A 26,624-nucleotide genomic window follows, 5' to 3' on the forward strand; every position below is an offset into this window, starting at 1 on the left:
GTGACACCTGAGACTCAGAGTTAGAGCTCTGAAGCTATGAAAGTTAGCAGTATCCCATGCAGGAACTGTTTAAAAAGTTGAAAAAGGGATCAAACATCGAGTGGAGGTATGAATAAAGCTGATCTGGATAGCCCTAATGTATATCAGAAGACTGGGTAAAGGATGATATCCATACTTTAAAATTTCAACTTCTGTGTGAGACTGAAGGGAGAGGTATTTATTTAGTGCAAAATTTATATTTTGAGTAGTGCATTTCCTAATTTAATTTGTATGGCCAATTTAGTTGAACACCATAAGTACATGAAATCTTGAATAGGGCATGAGATTGTGTTGGTTTATCTAGGTTAGCGTGATGCCCCAATAAATGCCAGTGATTTGGGCAGTAAATAAAGATACACTTGCAAAGTCCCCATGGGGGGAATGGAAAGAAGGGGAAATATTCAATTCCCCAATCAGAGAACATCTGATACCCTCACAAGCAGTGGGCACAACAAAATCAATAGGCTGAGCCCTTGATCTTGGGCTTTGCCCCTATGAAACATTCCTGCAAAAAATAGGCTAAGCCTACTTAAAATTAATCCTGAGTTACCCCCAGAGAACCTCTTTTGTTTTCTCAGATTTGGCCTCTCTTTAAGCCAATAGGGCAAGTGAACTCATTGCCCTCCCCCATAGGACTCCCAGGGATGTAAATCTCCCTGGCAATGAGGGGCAGAAATCCCAGATGAGCTGAGACCCAGCATCAAGGGATCAAGAAAACCTTCTGAACCAAAAGGCAGAAGAGAGAAATGACACAAAATAAAGTTTCAGTGGCTGAGAGATTTCAAACAGAGTTGAGAGCTATCCTGGAGCTTATTCTTACACATTATATATATATTCCCTTTTAGTTTATGGTGTATTTGAGCGACTAGAAGGAAGCACCTGAAATTATAGAGCTGTGCTCCAGAAGTCTTATCTTGAAGATGATACAGCTTTTACAACGTGACTATGTGAAAACCTTGTGTCTAATGCTCTTTTTATCCAGGGTATGGCAGATGAGTTAAATATGTGACTAAAAAGTAAACAAATAACGGGGGGACAAAGGTTAAAATAAATTGGATAGATGGAAATACTAGTGGCCAATGAGAGGGAGGGTGAGGGGTATGGTATGTGTGAGTTTTTTCTTTTTCCTTCTTTATTTATTTTTCTGGAGTGATACAAATATTCAAAAAAAAATGATTATGGTGATGAATACACAATTATGTGATGATATTGTGAGCCAGTGATTATATACCATGTATGGAATACTTGTATGTTAAGAATGTTTACATGTTAAATTTTATCATTAAAAACAACAGTTCTGGGTATGGGAGCAGGAAGCAATTCAATAAACTGCTTGTCAAATGTGGCCTGAAGAGATACCTGTTGGAAGTCATGGACTAGCTTCAATCTTGGCTACTTATCGGTAAATGATTTTTGCTGAGAAGGTGGAACCATCAAGATCTGTCGTCTTAAAAGGCCTCTGAACCTAATTAGATATAGAATCCAAAGTGTGAAGTAATTTTCTCAAGTCATTGAAATACACCTTCATCTTACGGGAGTAAATCAAGATATGCATTTTGCAACAGAGAAGAGGGGGAGGAGGAAGAGGGAGAAGCAAAGTTTGAGTGATTTAACAATTCTTTCAAGTGTCAAAGCTTAGTTCCTCATTCTCCTCATCACACACATTACACTTTGCTTTGTATGGAAGCAGTGCCTAGATTTAAGTTCTTGTCTGTCAGATAAACAGTTTTTAGATAAGGACTGATAAGAGCAATGCAAATTCACTCATATATATCCTGGAAAGAGCAACCATGGTTAGTATGAACAAGCGGTTTTAAAAAGCGCCACAACATTGAAACTCTACTAATGTAATAGATTAAAAGGTAAGAAAAAGAGAAACAAACAACATCACTCCCAAAAGACTGAAGAAAAACCTGTAAGGAAGATAATATACTCAAAACTTCCAGGGGGAGTGCTTGAAGCTATAGAAGAAAATAGCAATTAGAATGAGATTTCAAAAGTATGTGAAATCAAGTTGAGATAATAAAACAACACAATGAGATAAAAGAGAATTACAGATTTCAGGAAACAAATTGAGAACCCAAACTCCACTATTATAAAACTAATGAATTAAATAGACATCACAAGTACAAAATAGGCTTAGTTACAAGTAAAATAACTGCCATAGAAAGAAAGGCTTAGAATAAGCACAGTAAATGAAGAAGAAAATACACAAGAGATTAAATAGCAAGAAAAAAGACAACATATACACATGTTTTCTTTTTCCTTATTTTGCCACTACTGGGGAACAGCTTGTTTTAAAATGAGGCCAACAGAGAAAAAAGGGCGACCAAGAGACAAAGACAGATTCTCAAAAATATTACATAATTACTTGGTTCAACTGTGCCTGAAGCTAGAAGTGGCCCCATTGGACTTTCTAGTTACCTGAGCCAATAAATTCTGCACTTCTTTACATGAGACAGTTTTAGTTAGATTTTGTCATTTGCACCTAAAAGCAATCTCCTTAAAAAAATATTCGTACTAATAGCTGAATGATTTAAAGTAACATTTCAAACTCTCAGTGTCTCAATTCCTTACCTGTAAAAGGGGCATAATAATTACACAACCATCCCAGCAGGTTATTGTACGAGTTTTATGTAGTAGGACAAGTACAGTGCCTGGCACATAGTGAGTGGTGGGCACGAGAACTATCATTGAATTCAGAGTGAATTCTACCATGCTATCCCACTCCAAATTGAGAGATGAATTGGCTCCATATTATTTGGTCTTGAAGAGTTTATTGATGAACTTCTATTTGGTACTTAGCATGTGGCAGGCATTTTGCTGAGTATTTCACATACATTAATCCATTTCACCCTTACTAAGGCTATGGAGTCTGTACTTTCTTATCCCCATTGACCCCCACTTAATAGAAACACAAGGAGATTAAGTAATCTTCCTAAGGACACAGGGATAGTTACTGGTGGAGTCAGATGGCTCCAGAAGCCAAGCTCTTTGCTAAACCTAAGGGCTTGATACAGTAGGAAATAATCCTTAAGGATTCCTGAGTCAAGAAGTGACAATTTAGGAGTGAAGTATGAATTTTAGGTAACATAAACCAAAAATTCAAAGTGAGATACCATTGCAGCAGTGTCTGTCAAGCATGTCTGTGAATAGGTCTCTCCTGTCCACCCTCTCAGGGAATTAAATGAAGACAGGCTGTGGGTGTCTCTCCACAGCATCTCGGAGAGAATTTTAGGTGTGAGCAAAGAACTACCCTGTGGTTTCAAGCAATCCTGTTTCTAACTTCTAAAATAATCCTTTGACAAAGATAATTAAAATGTACATAGACCAATTATGCCTTTATTGAGAAAATTTCTGAAGTTCATGAAATGTGACTCTTTTATCTTGTGATATTTAATCAATCATCTCAACAATATAATATGTTACCATTGTGCATCTGGAATGAAGAAGGAACAATAAAAAGCCAAGGAAATGAATGAAGGCAGCTGCCTAGCTGAGCTGCGGGGGTGAGGAAGATGCTGATACAAACCTGACAGCAAAAGGTGGGAGTGGAAATGGAGAAGGCGGATACTATGGAGCTATCTAAGTAAGGAAACAAGAGCAAGAAAAGATGGCAGATACAAAGGAATGGGGAAAGGAAGGAGAACATCTACCATTTATTAAAAGCCTACTATAGCCAGATCAGATTGGGAAAAATTATATTTTTCTATACCTTAAAACAGGCATGATGAAAAATTATGTTATTGTTATTTTACAGCTATAGGAATAAGTAGAAAGAAAAGGTGAGAAGTGGTGTGTTAGTTAGATTCAGTTGTCAACTTGGCCAGGTGAGCATACCTAGTCTTGTTGCTGCAGACATAAGCCAATGGTACATGAACCTCATCTGTTGCTAATTACATCTGCAGTCAGCTAGGAGGTGTGTCTGCTGCAATGAGTGATATTTGACTTAATTGGTTGGTGCTTAAATGAGAGAGCGCAATGTTGCACAGCCTAAGCAGCTCTGCATTCCTCATCTTAGCACTCGCAGCTCAGCCCAGGCCTTTGGAAATGCAGAAAGAAGTCACCCCAGGGAAAGTTGTTGGAACCCAGGGGCCTGGAGAGGAGACCAGCAGAGACCATCCTGTGCCTTCCACGTAAGAAAGAACCTCAGTGGAAAGTTAGCTGCCTTTCCTCTGAAGAACTAACAAAATAAATCCCCTTTTATAAAAAGCCAATCTGTCTCTGGTGTGTTGCATTCCGGCAGCTAGCAAACTAGAACAGGTGGAAAGAGACAATACATACATTAAGATGGGGAAAGGCAATTGAAAGAGAGAGGAGAAGCGAAGGATTAACATAAACAGAGAGGTAAGAAAAAAAGAGAGAGGTAAGGGACAAGAGATAGTGTGCTTACAGATGTACATACAACAAAGAGAAAAATAGGAAAACAACTTACCTCTAGTTGTAAGAGGTAAACCCTAGTGACACTAAGAATAGAACAAGTTGAGCCTTTTTCAATAGAGTTTCCATGGGTAAAAAGAAATTTTCCCAATTCTTGTCTGTGCTGTTGAGACAGAGGAAAGACACAGAGTACTAGCAGACCCCAGGGGCAGGAATTTACTTTCAGGAAAAAGATGTTGATGGATGCATGACACTGGCCTGGATGTTGAATGTTTGGAGAACACGTCTTCTTTCTATAGTAACTTCTGCCTTGAAGAATACCATCAGGGAAGTCAGGTAACCAAGAAATTAGGATTTAATGAATGATTATAATTACTGAATCATTATATAGACACTGCTTTTTTTCCTTTCTGGTACACAGAGGGAAATACTTGAAATCTCTGAACTGTAATCCAGCTGCCTTGATCTCGGATAATAATTGTATAGTCTTTATCTTGTGCCCTTGTGATTGTAAAAACATTGTGACTGACCCTCACTTGTACCCATTTTATTCACTTTTTCAACTTTAGAGTCTTGTGATCACTAAAGATGGACCCTACTGTTTGTTAGTGAAGGGAGAACCAAAACTGGATCTAATCAAAATGGGCCCTTCTGACATGCACAGTAGCTTAGACTTTAATCTATAAGTCTATATAGATTATAACATTAAACATTAAAAATCATGCCCATCATCATATTGTTTGACATTTTCTTACATATGTTCTGTGACTAAGCGTGTACTCAATTTGCACATGCTTAATAATTAGATTACATACAATTACATCATCTGGAACCATCATGCTCATTATCCTAAAACCTAAATCCTTTGGTACTATAAGACTATCAAAATTACTGCAGTTCAGGTAGACAGATTTTTAGGTGGTAGGCCATCTGATCTCCAGCTTTGTGCCTAGCAATAAACTCTTTCTTTGGAACCCAAGTGTCTCAGATATTAGTCATTGAGTGCACTGGGCAGAGAACTCACTGTCTTTGTCTGGTAATAATCTTAATAATCTTAAGAGCCTGTTTCCCCACCTAAGCCTCATACAAACAGTTTTAAGAGGTAGGTAGTATTATTTTCGCCACCATAGTTCTAGTAAGCTGCTGAACTGGGATGCAAACCTGCTATATTAATTTGATAACTGCAGTTGCAAGCACCTCTCTTTTTTCTTGTTGAATTAATGGAAAGAGAAGTATTACTCATCTTATGAGGATAGGTGGACGAAAATATTTAGCTGTCCTCTTTATTTTCCCTGCTCAGATAACTCCGGGCTAGTCTAGAGGCATGCCTTGTTGAAATGTTTATACCTGAGTTTACAAAGATGCTGCCTATTGGTTGTAACCATTTTGCAGATCTGTTTTGTTTAGACCATACAGTGTTTCTTTTTAAAATTAAATTCACTGCAGATGTTAAAATTTTGGAAAATTTCGCATAAAAATTCAAATAGGCTCTTCTACACATTGTATGGTACTCGGAAGCTCCAAGAGACCCTAGTTAAGCAGAATCTGTCTCTCTTTTAATAGGACCAGCAGAAGTTCAGATGATGTCTGGTGGCTCTCAACCAATCAATACCTCCATGTGGGTCAGATGCCCTGATTCGTCAGGTCTCAGCCATAGGTCCACCATCCCTGAAGCTGAGGTTGGGGTCATGTGGACCAAAACTACAGAATGGATGAGTGGGGAAGAAGTGGCTTCTCAAAATAAAACCAGGGTACTATTACAAGGAGTTGGGGAAATAGATATTGTAAAAACAGATTTCCACTACAGCTCATAATAAGATACTCCTGGGAACTGATATTAATTTTTTTAATGAATTAATGTAAGTGAAACTTTGAAAAAGCACTATCACAGGTCTTATCTTGGGTATTTTTAAGTGTGACTGATTTCTGGTTTGCCAGGTACCTCACTGTTGATAAAGGTTGCAGGCACCACAGAGCTGCTCTGAGCATTTTCAGAGTTCTAAATGTGAAGACTTTCAGTATCTCTGAGAGCACACTGAGTCCTTTCAGGGACATCTATTGGTTAACACTGTTTAATAACAGAGGCTATCTCACTCTTCCAGTGTGAAACCCTGTAAGTGAAATGGCTGCAGCCTGGAGAACATGTAAGAAGTGCAGCTGTGATCCCACCAGCTTTTACAGGCTCCCTAATATTGGAGAAGGGGCACAGGGCTATATTTCAGGGAAAGTCAATGTTACCTTATTCTACCAGGATCCTACTCTTTTCCAGGCACTGGGATGGGCAATTTATGTTTGCCATTTCATTCAATTCTTACAGCTGTCCTCTCAGCTGGGGGCTATCAACTCTAATGTAGTAGATTGAATTATGCACCCCAGTTTAGACATGTTCTTAATCTTAATCTGCATTTCAGAGGTGGGTATGAATCCAGTATAAATAAGACCTTTTGAAGATGTTGCTTTTAGTTAAGTTGTGGTCCACTAAAGCAGGGTGGGCTTTAATCTAGATTACCAGAGGCCTTAATAAAGAAAAGAAACTGGAAGCCAGAGTCAGAAAAGACCACAGGAGAAGCTGGAAGGTAGGAGAAGCCTGCAATAGAAAGGAGCGGACATCACCATTGACAAGAAAGCCAAGGGACACGAAGGATTGACACAAGCCAGCACCACAATATCACAGTCTTCAAAGAGATAGCAGGTTTGCCAATATCTAAATTTGGGATTTCTTCTGCCCTTAAAATCATGATCCGATGAATTCTTCTTGCCTAAGCCAATCTATTTGTAGTATTTGTCAAAGCATCCCAGCAAATAAGACACCCATTATGGGGAAACTGAGCCTAGAAACAGTACTGCACCTTGTTTAATAGGTACTGACTGTGTTAGAATATGAACGTAGGTGGGTGACCCCCAGTTCCCATCTGGATGAAGTTAACTACCCATCTTCTGTAATGCTCCTATTCAGTCATTTATCACCCTGTATTGCAATTGCTCATGTTCTCATACCTAACATCACATTAGACCTCAATTTCCTTGAAAATACAAATTACATCTATACGCTACAGTCATACCTCGAAGATGTTGCAGGTTTGCTTCCAGACCATCCTAATAAAATGAAAATTGCAATTAAAGTGAATCACATGAAATTTTTTTGATTTTCCAGTGCATATAAAAGTTATGTTTACACTATGCTAAAGTCTATTAAGTGTGCAATAGTGTTATGTCTAAAAAAAAAGATGTACGTACTTTAATTGAAATGTAACACATGGGTTCGATTCCCAGACCATGCACCCAAAAGAAAAAATAAAATAAAATAACGCAGAGACACTAAGTGAGAACACGCTGTTGGAAAAATAGTGCTAATAGACTTACTTGACACAGGGTTGTTACAAACTTACAATTTGTAAAAAAATGCAATATCTGTGAAGCACAATAAAATGAGGTATGCCTATATATCATTAGTGTCTAGCCATGTGTTTAGCTCAATAAATAACTTGAATGGATACACAGGGTGAATGATATATTCATGATTAGAAATCCACAATATTTGTATTATTCCATAGTCATTTGTTTGTTTGCTGACAATACGTCTTGGCTACCCCAATCCCTGTAACCTGCTAATCACAACTCACCCTTCTGCATTCATATGTGAACTTCTGCAGGAAATAATGTTTTATGACAATAATTTATTTTAAAAAATAAGGTCATATTTAAATTAGTTATTGTAATATGCTTTTCTTGCTTAACAATACATTTGAAACATAACTCTAGAATAACATTTGTAAATTTGTCTTTTTTTTAACAGCATAATATTTCATAAAATGGATATACTGTCATTTGTTCAACTTATTTTTATTTCCTTATCCATTTGTTTCTAGGGATAGATTTCCTGAGGAAAAATTGCTGGTTTGGAGGATAAAAATGTTTTTATGAAAGTGTAATAGATATTGCCAAATAATTTTTCAAAGAGTGAGTAGCATCTCTCATTTCTACTTACAAGGTATCCCTTTTTCATATTCTGGCCAAATGTGTGTTAGCACTTTTATTTTTTCCAGTCTACTAAATGAGAGGTGGTATTTTAGTTTTCTTTTCCCTAATACTACGATATTGGGCATTTTATCATATGTTTATTGGCCATTGAGATTTGCATCTGTGAATTGCCAATTTGTGGCAGAGAGTCCAGCTGACCACAGTGTTTCCTCTTCTTGAGCACACAGCTAGACGACACTTCCCAACCTTCTTTGTAGCTTGGCATGACCATGTGACTGAGTGTGGCCAATGGACTGTGAGTAAAAGTAACATGCTTTTGTGCTCACCCCCATGCCCCAGATCCTCCCATGTGTGATTCTTCAGTCTCTTTCCCCAAATCCCAGCCTAAATGTAAAGGATTCTGAGGTCCTACAAAGGGTTGAACTATAAGATGGAAGTAGTCTGGGCCAATAAACTATCATGCAAATATCAACCTACTGAGCAGGAAAACCCATTTAAATCTTCATGGAAGTAAGTGATGTAAAAACCTTTATAATGTCAAGCTGTAGAGATGTGGAGGTACAAAGCAACTAACACTATATTCATTAATACTTTGCTGATGCCCCTTGTCGATTATTATTATTTGTGAGATGTTTGAATCGAAATCATATGTACAAAAACATTAACTTTGTATTTGTAATGTTTCAAATTGTGCTTTTCCTAAACTGATATTTGTCTTTTGATTTTGTAATAGTTTCTTTCTCCTTCATTTATTTTTTCAGATAACATATTGGTGGATTCTGAATGTTCTGTATTACTTAAAAAGTTCTTCAAAATCGTGAATAATTCCTTAAGTGGATATTCATATTTTATTATGCATTATTTTCATTTTTACAGCTGTCGTCCAGCTGGAGTTTATTTTTTACATGTTGTGAATAACCAGGATTGAACTTTTGCATCTTCCCAAATAGATGGCTTTTTATGCCAGAACATTATGTTAAATAAACTTTTATTTTCTCATTTGAATTAAAATATCACCTATATCAGATATTAGATTTATTTATATACCCAGATGTATTTCTGTATTTTCTATTGCTTTCTACTAATCTGTCCATTCTTGCATCAATATATATATATAATACTGTTTAGGTTACTACATCTTTAGAGTATGTGTTTATATAAGTGGTAGTAAATTTCCTTCCCCACTCTCTTTTTTAATTATGAAATTATTACAAATTTATTCTTAAATGAACTTATACTGTTCCGTCCTCCTAAAATAGTCAAGTAAAAATTTTAAAAATTTTAAAAATCTTCATCATTCTGATAGAAATTTCCATAAATAGTTTCATTAATCTGGAAAGTGTGGATATTTTATGGTATAAAGTCATTCAATTCAGGACCATGCTATGTTTCTCTATTATTCCGATCATGTTTTATGCTCTTCAATAAAATTTTATAGTTTTATTCAGATGAGTGCCATGCTTGGTAAATTTATTCATAGATATTTTATAGTTTTTATGACTATTGTGAATGGGCTTCCCCTCCTCCCACTTTCATTTCTAACTGAATATTTTTAGTATTGAATGATCTTTGATTTGTTGCTTCTTTAACTCACACTATACTGGAAACCCACTCTTTAATCATTGCCATAGAGAATGAAGGGGAATGCAAGTTTCTAATGTTTTTTGTGTGTGTGAGTTCTTTTTTCCTGACAAAATCCAGAGCTTCACAAACTGTGCTTCTTGGCAGGGATATTCTGAAGCAAGTCTTGAAGATTGATGGACTGCAAGGGTCTAGAGAATGGATAAATGATTAGATGATGGGCAGGACTTGGGCTAAACCAATTGGTCTACTGCAGATCTTTTTAATAGTCATGATAAATCTTGATGTGCCTTGAGTAGTAATCAACTTCTGGGCATTTATAATTCAAAGGAAGCTATAGATGATGAGGTCAAGATAAGCTGGGTCCTTATAATGAGCACACGGATAGTACTCATTATTGTACCATGCAATGTGGTCAGCACAGCAACTGGGACCAAAGCAAACAAAAGAGGGACTCAAATATGCAACAGAGTAGTAGAGCAGAACAAGAAATATAGACCACTGGAGGACCTAGACAATAGACTGGTGAAAGAGCTATTGCACAGTTTGCAGGATACAAAGTCAATATACAAAATTAATTCTATTTCTATACATGAGTAACAAATAGTTGAAAATTAAGAAAAGAAATACATAGGGATAGATTTGACAAAAAATGCATAATAACTATACACTGAAAATGGCAAAAACATTTACAAGAGAAATAAGGCAAATAAATGGAGAGATATACCATGTTAATGGATCAGAAGATTCAATAATGTTAAGATGCATATTCTCCTCAAATCCCAATTAAAATCTCAGAGGAATTTTTGTAAGTAATTTGCAAACTGATTTCATATTTTATGTGGAAAGGCAAAGGACTTAGAATAGCCAAAGGAACTTTGGGAAAAAGTGAACCATATTGGATAACTTACACTACCTGATTTCAAGCTTATTATAAAGCTACGGTATTACACTGTGGCATTGGTGTAAAGACAGACCATGGAACAGAATAGAGAGTCCAGAAAACACCCACACATATATGGTAAGCTGATTTTTCACAAAGATTTCAAAGCACTTCAATGGATGAAAGATAATCTTTTCAATAATGATTGATTAGCTTATGTAATTAAAAGAACCTCAACACTTACCTCTTAATGTACAAGGTATAACTAAAAGTGAATTATGGACCTAAAACATAAAAATTCTAGAAGAAAATATGGGAGAAAACCTTAGTGGCCTTAAGTTTTGCAATGACGTCTTAAATAGGATGCAGAAATCAGGAAATTTAAAATAAACTAAGTCAATACTTTGGATCTTATTAAAATGGAAAACTTTTGTTCTTAAAGAGACTGTTACAGAAATGGAAAGACAAACCAAACCTAAGAGGAAATGTTTGCAAAACATATATCTGACAAAGGACTCACATCTAGAATATATTAAGAACTCTTATAACCTAATGCTAAGAAAACAAGAAACCCAGGATAAAATAAGGGGCAAAATATTGAGCAGACATTTTGCCAAATAAATTATATGGAGAGCAAATAAGCCCAAGAAGACATACTTAACATCATTAGTTATTATGGAAATGGAATTAAAACTACATTAAGACACCATGATGGGCAAATATTGGGATGGCTAAAATTTGAAAAGACTAACTATACCAAGTGTTGACAAGGCTGTAGAGCAACTGGAACACTGATACACTGATAGTGTGGAGGTAAAATGGCACAACCACTTTGAAAAGCAGTTTGTCAGTTTCTTAAAAAGTTAATTAATGACTTATCATATGACCTAGCTATTTCACTTCTAGGAATTTCCCAAGACAAACGAAAGCATATGCTACAGAAAGACTAGGACATGAAAGGTCATAGCAGTTTTATTCATAATAGACCAAAACAAACAACCCAAATGCTCATTAAGAAATGAAAAGATATAAACAAAATGTGGTGTAGGCATGCAATGGAATATCATTCCAGCATGAAAAGAATGGTTTCACTGGTATATGCATGCATCAAATTCTTCAAATTGCACACTTTAAATAGTACAGCTACCAATATATCAATTATACCTCAATAGAGCTCTAAAGAAAAACACAGAGATTGAAATAATGTCACTTTCTCCATCTCTTTCCTTTACTTTCTCTTTGTCTGTAACTCCAACAAAACTCCACATGACATTGGCCAACTTGATCAAATTTCCATCTTTGAAACATTTTCTGTGACTCAGATATGACAAAGAAACATTTTCTGTGACTCATAGCCTTGACATGTGCACAATTCTGGAGCCACAGATTAGGATCAATCTAGGGCAAACTATAAGGTCAGGAATTTCACAAAGGAAAACTAGGATGCTGTTATGAAAAATATGGTGGAATGGATGCAGGACATGTACAGCCTAGTGATTTCCATTATTATTATTATTCATAATAGGATTTTAGGTGGGTTTGGTAATATAACAGCCCCAAGCCCACCTGTGGAGTAGCTTCTGCTACCTTATTTTCTCAAAAAAAGGATTATTTTAGGAACTAATGATGCTGTGGCACAACTGGGAAAAACCATTTCTAGATATGTGGATGCCCAAAGCTGGGTAATGTAGGCTGAAATCCTGAACTTCAAAAAGACTTTAATTCCTCCAGTTTGGAAGGTCCACAACAATAAAGAGAGGTGAACACACTTAGGTTCGACAACAAATATTTTGTAAATGCAACATCTGCCAATGTCTTTATAGCCCCAAAGTGGACAAATTGAACACAAAATAACACAATAACAAGATGCTAAAAATGCAAATAAAAGGCTGAGAGCACCAACTGATGGTGAAAATGTGAGCAACTGGAACTCTATACATGGCTGGTGAGCGTGTAAAATGGAACAACCACTTTGGACAACTGCTAAAAATCAAATGTACATTTGATTTCTGGTGCCTGCCCATGCAAAGGAAAAATCAAACATACGTCTACTTATGATACAGAAATTCTCTCAGAAAGCGTTTTCTGAGAGAAATGAAAGCACATGCCACATAAAAACTTGTACATGAATGTTTTAACAGCTTTATTCATAACAGTCCCAGATTGAGTGGATAAAGTTGTACATCAACAAAAACATGATGAGGAAAAGAAGCCAAACACAAGCAGAAAAAAATACATAATTATATTTCCATTTATATGACTTTCAAGAAGAGGCAAAACTATAGTGTCAGAAGTCAGCAAGTGGTTGTTTCTAGAGATGGTGACACTGACTGCCAAGAGGCTGTTGGAAATATTGCATATGTTGTTTGGGATGGTGACTATAATGGTGTCATCAAACTGAAAGATCTGTGAATTTTATTATAAATAAATCACACCTCAATAAAATAAAGCAAAAATGTGAATAGTAATAACAAGGTAGTTATTATAATTGTAGAAGCTAATCTTATTTATTTATTTACCCGGATTATCTCATTAAATCCTTACCTTAACCCTGAGAAATAAGTACGCATATAATACTTTATTTCTAAGCAGAGGAAATTTGAGACTCAGAGAGCTTGGAATGGGCCCAAGGTCACTCAGCTAGTAAGTGGTAAAGCTGGGATTGTAACCCGAATTTAGAATCTGTGATCTTAACTATCCTTTTATACCACATCAGGCACATGGGGGTTAGTCATACTCTCCCTGGAATACTTCCAAGGCACAAAAAGCCAGAATGAATGAATGTTGATATTTCAGAACCTGTGCCTCCAATAAGCCCAAATGCAGAGGGAAGAGAAATGAAAATTTTGTCACTAAAATTGTAGCCTCTTATCCTTGCACTAGTACTGCACCTGGATCAGTTTGTTTGATCAGACCATGCATTCTGAAAGGAAACTGGGTTCTGTGGGAACTTTGTGAGATACTGAGCTTCTTTTGTTCTGTCCCTTGAAAGTTCTTTCATTTTTCAAGAATTATGCTTTTCCAGAATGAGTTGGAAGGAGGTCATGTCTAAAGTATCAGCCCCTTAAATATGGGTATCTTTTCTATATTACTCTCTAGTGTCCACAACAGTGTGCGGTTAAGCCCTCAATAAATATTTGGGAGTTGAATAAGTCTATCTATCTATCCATCCATGCAACTATCCATCTATCCATCCTTCCATCCTTTCATTCATTCCATGCTTTCTGATCACTGTCTGCCTTCTTGAACCTGCTCATAATGCCAAGCTAAGTGTATGCTATTGCTCATGATCTATTAAAATAACAGAGGGTTTCTCTAAGACCTCAGGATTTACTAGAACTGATAGCCTTTCTCCTAGAGATTGAGGACAAGGGGTCAGTTGGAAATAACCCCCAACCTCCCTTTGTTTGGCTCTTTGCCTGCTTCTGAAGCTCACAGAGCCAAAGCTTGACGGAATTAAGATTTGATTTGACAACCCATTGGGACACCGTTCAGGAACTCAATTGCATCAAGCAATGGAGTAGCACTTATTGGTTTCAGAGGGGAAAGAAAACAATTTAAGCAACCTCTTTTCTCTTCAGCCCAGACACACACCATTGCTCTGTTGACTTAGGAGCAGCTGCTGACATTGAGTAGAAAAGGAAGCTTTCTATGAAATCCCTCTCTCATCTGTCTCTGAAACATCAAGGAAAATCTGTGTGCAAAGCTTAGGCAAAATCCTTCCTTTGGACCATTGTTCTTATTCAAATTTTGACTGAATTTCTCCTGGAAGATAAGGCGAGGCTGGAGCTGTCAGATGTCCCTGATTTGGGTGGGATTGAAAGACATAGGAAATTTTAAAAGGCTTTTGCTTTAATGATATAGCATAGTCTGCAGAGAAAGCTGGCAAAGGGAGTGAATGCGGTAACCCAGGAATTTAACTGAGATCAAGTGGGTAGAGCCTTATTGCAGGCATGAAAAGTCACTAACCCTAATCCACTTTCCAAAGTTCAATAGGCAAAAGGTAAAATGAAAGCAATTCAATACAGGCAAGAATAAACATCCAGGGGACCTAGCTATCAAGATTTCTGGGTAATGAATTTGTAGAAATGAGGTAGAAATGGAGAGTCTAAATTGGAGAAATTGATGATACCAACAGACACCTATAATCTTGAGTCAGCCCAGTTTGGGAAGTGGCATTGGTAAGAACAAGAGAGATGTAAGGGGAGGGCTATATTTTAGATTTATTATGAATCTGACACAGTCCTTGCCTTTGGGAAGCACACAATTTAGTAGGGTGGATATACAGATACACTGATGAACACAGGAGTTTTAGAGAACACAGGGATCAAGAAGCTTGGGCTTGGGGGCAAGTGGAGGGCAGGTAGGTTACCTTTAGGATATTAGCAGGAGTTTTCATAGCAAAGATGTGCATGGTATTTGTAGCCATTCTAGGCATAAGTGGCAACTGGAACGAGGTATGGGAAAAATACATGTTAATATTCAGTGGAATTAGAGTTTAGAGCAGTGGTTTTCAAACATGGCAGTAAATTGGAATCACCTGGAATGCTTTAAAGACTATTGCTGCTTAGGCACCAACCCCAGAAATACTGATTTAATTGATTTGGGGCAGGGCTTTAGATTCTGAATATTTGTAAAACCCAGCACTCTAACATGGAGTCTGAGGTGAGAAACACTGGTTGATAAGAGCTGGTGGATCCTTAATAGATACACTTTTTTTTCCACTCGGTATCCATGCTTATTTCTTTAATGTTAGCCCTTCTTTAATTCTCTTTTGGAAAATTATTCCTCCTGATCTGTGAGCAATCCTTGTTGGGTGGCCACAATGATTATACAGGTTGTGCACTGCACAAGTGTACTGCCCAAGGCTGAGTTGGGAGCTGTTTATCAACTGTGCATAATGGTGGAGGACTATGCCTAGCTAAAGGAAGAGGCACTTTACCCCCACTTGCACCAAGGTAACATAGGGGCTGACAGCTGCACTGGTTGTCAGTCAATTTGCCCTATTCACCCTTAGCCAAGTACCAGGTACATGGCCAAGGTTAGGCCAACAAGAATCTATATATCCCTGAACTTTCCATCAAGGATGGAAACACTGGAGTGTTGATTCACCCCCAATGATCTGATAGCTCCTGCTATCAGGACCTCCAGAAACTCCCTGGCCCCTGCCCTTTCAAGTCATTTTCTCCTGCCTTCCCAATGACTTAGTGCTTTGGAGAAAACTGTCACAGTCTAGGGGGATAACATGATATGGAGTGTGGGGGGGACACAAGTTTAGAAAGCTTGGCCAGGACACACTCTTGGTGGAAATGACACCTAAGGAAAGACCTGATTAAAGCAGGGGAAGGAGAAATACTGAGTTTTGACGGAAGGGTGTTTCAGGCAAGGGAAATGGGAGGAGAAGAGGCCTTGATCTTGGAATAAGTGTGGCTAATTTGAAGAACTGCAACGAGATTAGAAAGACTGGTGCAGAGTGAACGAGATGTTACATCATGAACAGCATTATATGTGTAGTTTAGTGGGTAAGATCATAAGCTCCAGTGCTTGTCTTTCCGTTTTTGAATTACTGCCTTCCAGCTGTATGTCATTGGGCAAGCTACTTGACTTCTCTGTGCCTAAGTGTCCCCATTTGTTAAATGGGGCTGATGATAGACACCATCCCATAGGTTTGCTTTGGGCATGTAATAATTAATATCTGCCATGTATTTAGACAAGTGCTTGTGTTAGTACTAAAAGTGATTTCTTGTAAATCATGATAAATTTTTTACTTTTAATCTCAGTGAAATGAGAAGTTCTTGGGGAGTTTTAACCTGGGGAAAGAAAAAGCCTCAATCATGATCAAAACCATTTCTCTGGCTAGTGAATCTGCTGAGAATAGACTAAGTTGCACAAGTGGAGAAGCAGAGACTCAAGAGAGATGATAGGTCTCCTTATAACAAGTTCCTACTCTGCTTTAACTGGTCAGGGCCACCTTCGGTGACTACCAAGCAACTGACTGTTACGGAATGCAAAGCTAAATGTAGTAGGAGATAGGACAGGAGAGGCAGGCGATGGTCAGATCATGCAAGGTCTTAAGTACTTTTTGCAGGAAGGCAATGGGAGTCTTTGAAGGGTGTTGAGCAGAAAAATGATAATCAGATTTGCCTTTTCCACAGATACCACTGGGTTAAAGTGGAAGGTAAATAGGCAAAGAAAAATTTAGAGATCAGAGGCTAAAAAATGAATGTGATTGTGCAAGTTACTGGAGGGAGAATATATATTCTGATGGTGACATTGAAGTTTGGGGATAAACAGTATTGACTGCTTATTTCAGTAATGGGTAGGGACTTTTAATAAGCACTTCAGCTTCCAGGGTTGCAATGGGCTGAGTCTGCTAGAACCTGGAAAAGTACCATCACAGGTTGATGGGTTTTTAAGCCTGCACTGGAAGAATTCTATAAAGCAAAAATGGCAAGTCTTCATCAAAGCCACTGGAAATAATTTCAGACTCCAGCATCTAGGCAAGAAATCATGATGAGACGGTGTGTGGGCCAAAAAGACCACAAACATGTTTTAGTGTGTCCTTTTCACTATTAAAAAAATGTGGATTCATTGTTATGGAGCTTTTACACTAAAATTTGGAATGTTCTATATGAAAAATCTGGCTGAGGATGCTGGTCTCCCACACAGACTGGCAATAATGAGCTGGGCGGCTGGGAGTGATGGTGCTTGATCTTCAATTTCTTGTGGTCTCCATATGACTGATCTCACCAATATACATTACCTGCCAGCCTGTGCAGTGGGTTTGTGAAACTTGCAAAGACTAGCTCTAGCCTACAGAGCTAGTCTTATTATTCTACCGAGGAAACTGAAACTGTGGTGAAGCTCAGTGCTCACCATGAATGAAAAGGGCTGGGTAAGTTGCCTGTTTGTTTACCCCCAAAATGTGTCCAGCCTCCATCGATGCCCATGTAATTGTTCTGGCAATTAGCCCTGGGGTCTGCTTCCCCTGGCTGCCGTACTCCCTCCTTTTACTCTCTGCACCACTTGTACTGGTTTCCAGGCCCTCAGAATAATTAGGTCTGAGCAAGCATTCCCTCTATAAATATTAATTTGGATATGCTTGGAAAACCCTGCTTCTTTTAGATGAATTGTTAAGTAGCTTTTTCATCTGAAGCTTCTTGACAAGCAAAGCAAGATCTCTTCTCTGCTGGCTTCTTTCACTGGGTATGGGGGGAGGTGGAATTAGCTGTAAGTTGCAGGCATTTGTTTTAGAAGAGGTGCACTATGTCTGTTCCCACACCCTGAATCCATACACTCTGAACTCTTTTGAGATGCCTCAATAGGACCATTCTTGCCAGAAAATCAGTATTGGTTAAAAGCATACGCTTTAGCAATCTGCAGACCATCAGTAGACTCTCAGCTGTTTCACTAAGTAGCAGTGTGAACATCAGCAAGTTATTTAATGTCACTTGACCTAAGTTTTCTCATCTGTAAAATGGGGATGTAATATGAGCCTCCCAGGGGAGGCTTTACTGGGGATTAGACTGTCCAACTATTAGGTATTGCATGGCCAGTTTTCAATAAAAGGGAGAGATTATTAATGAAAAGGAGAGGATTTTACAGCAACTGCAGAGAAGTCAATACATTTGGTCATTTCTGGCCACACATACAAACTTCAGGGTTGTAACCTGAAGGGCTTTTCCTGAACGGCTTTTCCTGGATCCCGTTTAGAATGTAGAATTGGTACCACCAAACTATCATCCCATTTAAGTCACAATTGTATCTTGAAGCAGCAAACCTAATCACCCATCCATTCACTTATTCAGTGAATGCTTATTGACCAACTTGTACTGATGACAAACATTGACTATGGATGCATCCAGAAATGGGCACTGGAAGCCAGAAGGGTCTAACGATTAACAGCACAGATTTTAGGTCCTTCACATTCTAGCTATATGACCTGAGACCAATAACCTCAGCAATCTGAGGTTTACTTTCCTCATTTATACGTGAGAAAAACAATATTTCCCATCTGAGTTGGAGATCATTGTTTCTGCCTTGCTTGTCTGCCAGGACTTAGTTTTTGAGGATCAAATTCATTGAGCAAATAAATGTGAACCTGCTTTGAATACTCAATACACAATACAAATGTGTAGTGTTCCTTTTCTAGAAGCAAATTGACCATTATGTTTAGCTCTTTCAGGGTATTTCCAAGCTTTCATTATCACCATGGGCAGCCCTTCCTACGGCTGAAATTCTAGCAGGTGTTCAGTCTACTTCCTGCCCCAAATGCCAATCAGTCTGATTTCCTGGGGGACCAGGAAGACATGGAAGGTGATCTGGTGACACAAAGCTCAATTTCTAAGTGATCTATGCTTCTGCATCTTCCAAAATGACCTAAAACTGGAGTCCAGGCAGTCCTCCAAGAACCTGAAAGAAACTTCTTCTCAACCAGGGTAGACTTTTAGTTTTCAAAGGAATCCCAATCACTGTCACAGCCCTGTCTTCCTACATGAAATGTCAACTTCATTTCTCACTTTAGCTTGTTAATTCTTCTGGAGAAAGTTCTAGATTGGCATATTCCTGGCAGTAGAACATGGTATTTGTGCTCACAGTTTTTGAAGCCAGGTTGTTGGATACAACTTGTTGTGCCATGTCCTTGGTAGTGTGTTATTTGATTAGTTATTTAGCCTTTCTCAGTCTCAATATCTCCCACTTGCAAGATGGAGTTACTAATGGTGCTTACCTAACAAATTTACTATAAGGATCAAATGAGTTAAAACAGATAGCATGGTACCTGTATTAATGAGATTCCCTATAGAAACATAACTAACAGGAAATATCTGTAAACATGAGACTTACAAAGGTGTCTCACTCATGTAACGGTGGGAATGGAAAGGTTCAAAATCCGTAGGGCAGGCTATGAAGCAGGCAAGTCATCAGTCATTAGGCTGGTCTTGACGAACTCCACAGGAGAAGCTTGCTGGCTGAAGAAGCAGTGAAAATTCTCTCTTCTTCCTTAAAAGTCTCCAGTAGATCAAATTAAATCCAGCTGATCAGATTATCTCTTGTGAGGCAAGTCCTTAGTTGAGCATAGATGTAATCAGCCACAGCTGCAATCAACTGACTGACAATTTAATAAACCAGGCTTCTGGTTATCAACCAGTCACAAAATATCCTTGCAGCAATGGTTAGGCCAGTACTTGCCTGACCAGCCAAAAAGTACCATCAACCTGGCCAGTTGACACCAGAACCTAACATCACAGTCTGCCCCTTGTCAATTTGGCAGCTATACACTTCACCTTGAAAAATGCTTAATTTCTAAATAGAACACAATAACAGAAAAATGTTTCACCTGATAATAGACGTCCTGTGTACAACTGGAAGCAACTAAATCTCTTCAGAATAGGGTGCAAGTCCTTAGGTAACATTCACTCTTAAACTTGATATCCTATAAGTTAAATACTATAACATGAACAATACATTGTATATCATACGAAAAGAGGAAAACAAGATATTTGCTTTAAGTACAAATACAACATGACAAAACAAGAAGGAACTATTTATACCATCAAAGTTCTAGTTTCTGTAACTTGTCATGTGGCCACATTTCATATTTATCACTACCTTCTTCCACTATCCATTCCATGTTCCCTTTACCCTCAGCAAGTCATTCAGCTGGCTGTGGTTCTTTCCCTGGTGGGGTGAACCAAACCTTCACTCCTGAAGTTTCTGGGCCATCAGTAATCCTGCCTGGATTGTGTTGTTGGAGTTTTCCATTGACTTTAATCACAGGGCATGGTAGAACTAAGAGACACCCTATGGGATCTCCTGCATTCCAGGAAAACTCTTCTTTACCTCAATTGTGTAGTGGCAGTCCAATTTTCTCTTCATAGCCAGGATCAATCACCCTAGAAGTTCAGTAATCTTCTTCCTTGCCTGTTGATTCAGAGACATGAGAAGTCCAAAGTTGCCAGGTGGCAGTCTTAACTTCCAGTTCAGGAGCACCCCTCCTTTTGGAACTAAGACCTGTAGATCAGCAGAGCTTGAGGTTTCAGGGACAGGAAGCAAACATTTTTCTAGTGAGTTACCAGGGGTGATAGTGAGTAGTACTGCTCCCATTTCCATCTCTTGATTCCTTGACCTGTGAATCCTGGTTATGGGAGAAACAGCACCATAGAGTAGATGCTGATTCAGAGCATAAACAGCCTCCTGGAGAACATTGCCTTAGCCCTGTAAGGTATTGCCACATACCACTGTAATTGGGTCTTCAAAAAACCATTCCACCATTCTGTCAAACCAGCTGCCTCAGGATGATGAGGGACATGTAAAGACCAGAGAATTTCATGAACATGTGCCCATTTCCACACTTCATTTTCTATGAAGTGGGTTCCTTGGACAGAAGCAATGCTGTGTGCCATACCATGTCAGAAGATAAGGCATTCCATAAATCCATAGATGGTACTTTTGGCAGAAGCATTGCATGCAGGGAAGGCAAACCCATATTCAGAGCATGTGTCTATTCTTGTTAGAACAAATCACTGCCCTTTCTAAAACAAAAGTGGTTCAATATAATCAATTTGCCACCAGATAGAAGGCTGATCATCTTGAGGAGTGGTGCCATATCAGGGACAGAGTGTGGGTCTCTGCTGCTGGCAGACTGGGCACTTAACAGTGGTCATAGTCAAGCCTGCTTTAATGAGTGGAAGTCCATGTTGCTGAGCCCATATATAATCTCCATCCTTACCACCATGTCCATTTTTTTATGAGCCCATTGGGCAATGGCAGGAGTGGCTGGGGAGAGGATGACTTGTATCCACAGAGTGGGTTATCCTATCCACTTGATTAGAGGATGACTTGTATCCACTTGATCATTAAAACCTTGTTTTGCCCATGTGCAAAAGAATGAAAGAGGACCCGTATCTCACACCCTATACAAAAGTTAACTCAAAATGGATCAAAGATCTAAACATTAGGTCTAAGACCATAAAACAGTTAGAGGAAAATGTAGGGAGATACCTTGTGAATCTTCTAATTGGAAGCAGTTTTATGGACCTTACACCTAAAGCAAGAGCACTGAAGAAAGAAATAAATAAATGGGAGCTCCTCAAAATTAAACACTTTTGTGCATCAAAGAACTTCATCAAGAAAGTAAAAAGACAGCCTACACAATGGGAGACAATATTTGGAAACGACATATCAGATAAAGGTCTAGTATCCAGAATTTATAAAGAGATTGTTCAACTCAACAACAAAAAGTAAGCCAACCCAATTACAAAATGGGAAAAAGACTTGAACAGACACCTATCAGAAGAGGAAATGCAAATGGCCAAAAGGCACATGAAGAGATGCTCAATGTCCCTGGCCATTAGAGAAATGCAAATCAAAACCACAATGAGATATCATCTCACACCCACCAGAATGGCCATTATCAACAAAACAGAAAATGACACGTGCTGGAGAGGATGTGGAGAAAGAGGCACACTTATCCACCCACTGTTGGTGGGAATGTCAAATGGTGCAACCACTGTGGAAGGCAGTTTGACGGTTCCTCAAAAAGCTGAATATAGAATTGCCATATGACCCAGCAATACCATTGCTAGGTATCTACTCAGAGGACTTAAGGGCAAAGACACAAACGGACATTTGCACACCAATGTTTATAGCAGCATTATTTGCAATTGCAAAGAGATGGAAACAGCCAAAATGTCCATCAACAGACAAGTGGCTAAACAAACTGTGGTATATACATACAATGGAATATTATGCAGCTCTAAGACAGAATAAACTTATGAAGCATGTAATAACATGGATGGACCTAGAGAACATTATGCTGAGTGAGACTAGCCAAAAACTAAAGGACAAATACTGTATGGTCTCACTGATATGAACCGACATTAGTGAATAAACTTGGAATATGTCATTGGTAACAGAGACCATTAGGAAATAGAAAAGGGTAAGATAATGGGTAATTGGAGCTGAAGGGATACAGACTGTGCAACAGGACTGGATACAAAAACTCAGAAATGGGCAGCACAATATACCTAATTGTAATGTAATTATGTTAAAACATTGAATGAAGCTGCATATGAGGTATAGGTTTTTTTTTTTCTCTCTATTATCGTTTTATTTCTTATTCTCTTGTCTTTTTATTTCTTTTTCTAAATCGATGCAAATGTACTAAGAAATGATGAATATGCAACTATGTGATGATATTAAGAATTACTGATTGTATATGTAGAATGGAATGATTTCTAAATGTTTTGTTAGTTAATTTTTTTAAATTAATAAAATAAAAAACCTTATTTTGCTGAAGTCACTCACTGATAAGTATTCACATGGAACATAAATATCTTCAAGTTTTTGCCCACTCATAAAAGTCTATCCACATAACTCTTTCCCAGACATCTTTGTCACAAATTTTCCAATCATGCTCTGTCCAAATCCATGAACATCAAGCCAAACCATTAGCAATAGCCCATGAATCAGTATACAAACACATCTCTGACCAGTTCTCCTTCCAAGCAAAATGAACAACCAGATGCACTGCTCGAAGTTCCACCCACTGGAAGGATTTCCCCTCACCACTGTCCTTTAAAACATCCCAGAAAAGGGTTGTAGTGCTGTAGCTGTCCATTTCTTGCTGATATCTGCATGTCATACAGAACCATCCGTAAACCAGGCCCAAGTTTTCTCTTCCTCAGTCAACCAACTGTTAGTAATTCCCCAAGAGGCCACAACTCTGGTCTAGGAAAGAGATGGTAATGTGACAGGAGTGAGGACCATTGGCATTTGGGCAACTTCATCATATAACTTACTTGTGCTTTCAGGACCTGCTTGAGCCCTAGCTCTTATATACCATTTCCATTTAATGATGGAGTGCTGCAGTGCACACCCAACTTTACGGTTTGGTAGGTCAGAGCTCATTATAGGAAACTCAGATCTCCTGGTAACTTGGTAGCCTGTGGTTAAGCATTGAATCTCTACTAAGGTCTAGTAGTAGGTCAAAAGCTGTTTCTCAAAAGGAGAGTAGTTATCTGCAGTGGATAGTCAGGCTTTGCTCAACAATCCTAAGGATCTATGTTGTGATTCTCCTATGGAGTCCTTCCAAAAGCTCCAGATAGCATCCCGACTGGCCACTGACACTTCCAGCACTGGATCTGCTGGATCATACAGCCCAAGTAGCAGAACAGCTTGCACAGCAGCCTGGACATGTCATGGAGCCTCCTCTTGCTCAGGTACCCACTCAAAATTAGCAGATTTTCTGGTTATTTGTTAAATGGGCCAGAGAACACATCCAAATGAAGAATATGTTGCCTCCAAAATCCAAAAAGGCCAACTAGGCATTGTGTCTCTTTTCTGATCATAGAAGGAGCCAAATGAAACAGTTTATCCTTCACCTTATAAAGGGTATCTCAAATGCCCCATACCACTGAACACTTGGAAATTTCACTGAAGTGAAGGGTCCCTGTATTTTTCTTGGATTTACCTCCCATCCCCTGACACACAAATGCCTTACCAGTAAGTCTAGAGTAGTTGCTACTTCTAGTTCACTAGGTCCAAACAACATGATATTATCAATATAATCAATATAATGGACCAGTGTGATGTCTTGTGGGAGGGATAAATTGTTAAGGTTCCTGCAGACGAGATTATGACATAGGGCTGTAGTGTTGATATACCCGTAAGGTAAGACAGTGTGTGTATACCATTGCCCTTGCCAGCTGAAAGAAAACTGTTTCTGGTGATCCTTATTGACAGCTATTGAGGAAAAAAGCACTTGCCAGATCAGTAGCTGCATTCTGACCATGCAAAGTTTCCAAGGGATGTGTTGATTTGCTCAGGCTATGATATTACATTCGGGGCAGCAGCTGCAGTTGAAGTCACCACCTAGTTAAGTTTATGATAACCTACTGTCATTCCAGGTCCCATCTGTTTTCTGCACAGGCCAAATAGGAAAGTTGAATGGGGATGTGGTGGAAATCACTATCTCTGCATCCATCAAGTCCTTAAGAGTGGCACTAATCTCTGAAATCCCTCCAGGAATCCAGTCTTCCTTCTGATTCACTATTTTCCTAGGTAGGGGCCATTCTAGTGGCTTTCACTTGGCCTTTGCTACCATAAGATACCTCACTCCATGAGTCAGAGAACTAATGTGGGGATTCTGCCAGTTATGCATTTCAAATATGCATTCTGGAACTGGGGCAATAACCACAGAATGGGTCCGGGAACCCACTGGACCCGCTGTGAGACAGAGCTGAGCTAGAACTCCATCAATCACCTGACCTCCATAAGCCACTACTCTGACTCGTGGGCCAGAGTGACATTTTGGGTTTCCTGGAATTAGTGTCATTACAAGCCAGTGTTTAATAATGCCCCAAATATATGATTATTTTATTTTCCCCATTGCTCAGTCACCCTAGGAAAAGGCTGTAGATCTCCTTGGGGAAAGCTGGGAGGAAGGTTAACAGTATAAATTTTGGGCAGTGTAACAGGGTCGTTCCCCAAGGGCACATAGCACTCCCCTCATTTAAGGTGCACTGGGTCTGCAAAAAGTCTCAAGTTCAGGAATTGATTAAGGGCCACAACTCTCTGTTTTTGTAATTCAAGTTAGACTTCTGTTCACTTGACCTAGAATTCTTCTAGGCTATCTGGAGCCTTTGGAAGGACTCCATAGGAGAATCACAACATAGATCCTTAGGATTGTTGAGCAAAGCCTGACTATCCACTGCAGATAACTACTCTCCTTTTGAGAAACAGCTTTTGACCTACTACTAGACCTTAGTAGAGATTCAATGCTTAACCACAGGCTACCGAGTTACCAGGAGATCTGAGTTTCCTATAATGAGCTCTGACCTACCAAACCGTAAAGTTGGGTGTGCACTGCAGCACTCCATCATTAAATGGAAATGGTATATAAGAGCTAGGGCTCAAGCAGCCCTAGCTGCTCAATATACATATACAGCTCAATCAAGAATTTATAGATTGCTGTGCTGGTTTGGAAATAATATGATTCCAAAAAAAAAAGCCATATTTTAATCCTGAGTCAGTCTCATAGAGATAGCCATCTCTTCTAATCCTGATTCAATACTGCATGGTGGAAATATTTGATTAGATTATATCCATGGAGATAAAATAAGCCTAATTGTGGGTGTGATCTTTTCATTCGATGGAAATGTGACTCCAGCCATTGCAGGTGGGTATTCATTAGATTACTAGAGTTTTTAAAAGAGGAAACATTTTGGAGAAATGACAGAAACCTCAGAGTTGACAGCAACTACACAGCAGAGCTGATCCAGTTGCAGACACATGGAGAACAGAAACATGGATGTTTGGAGATGCTCTGGAGCCCAGCAGACGTTGCCAAGAGAGACATTGCCAGGACCTGGAGAGAGCCAAAGGAAGTCAAAAGATGAAGGCCATCTCTGGAGAAGTAAAGTGAGGAACACCCACAGGAACAGAGGCTGAAAGCAACAGAGCTCAGGAGCAAGAGACCAACAGATGCCAGCCATGTAACTACCCAGCTGTTCCTCACCCATGGGCCTGTCTTGAGTGATAGTAACATCTTGTTGGTGGCTTATAGTTTGAACATTCCCACTTCCTTAGAACTGTAAAATTGTAACTTATTAAATTCCCCTTTATAAAGCCATTCCATTTCTGGTTTACTGCATTCTGGCAGCTTTCAAACTAACACAACTGCCCATTTACCTTACCTCTACATGCCTCATGACCTACTAGCCAATACCACAGGTCTCTGCTACTCAGATAATTTTAACTG

The sequence above is a fragment of the Tamandua tetradactyla genome, chromosome 23, assembly GCF_023851605.1.
Source record: "Tamandua tetradactyla isolate mTamTet1 chromosome 23, mTamTet1.pri, whole genome shotgun sequence".
NCBI classification, from domain to species: Eukaryota; Metazoa; Chordata; class Mammalia; order Pilosa; family Myrmecophagidae; genus Tamandua; species Tamandua tetradactyla.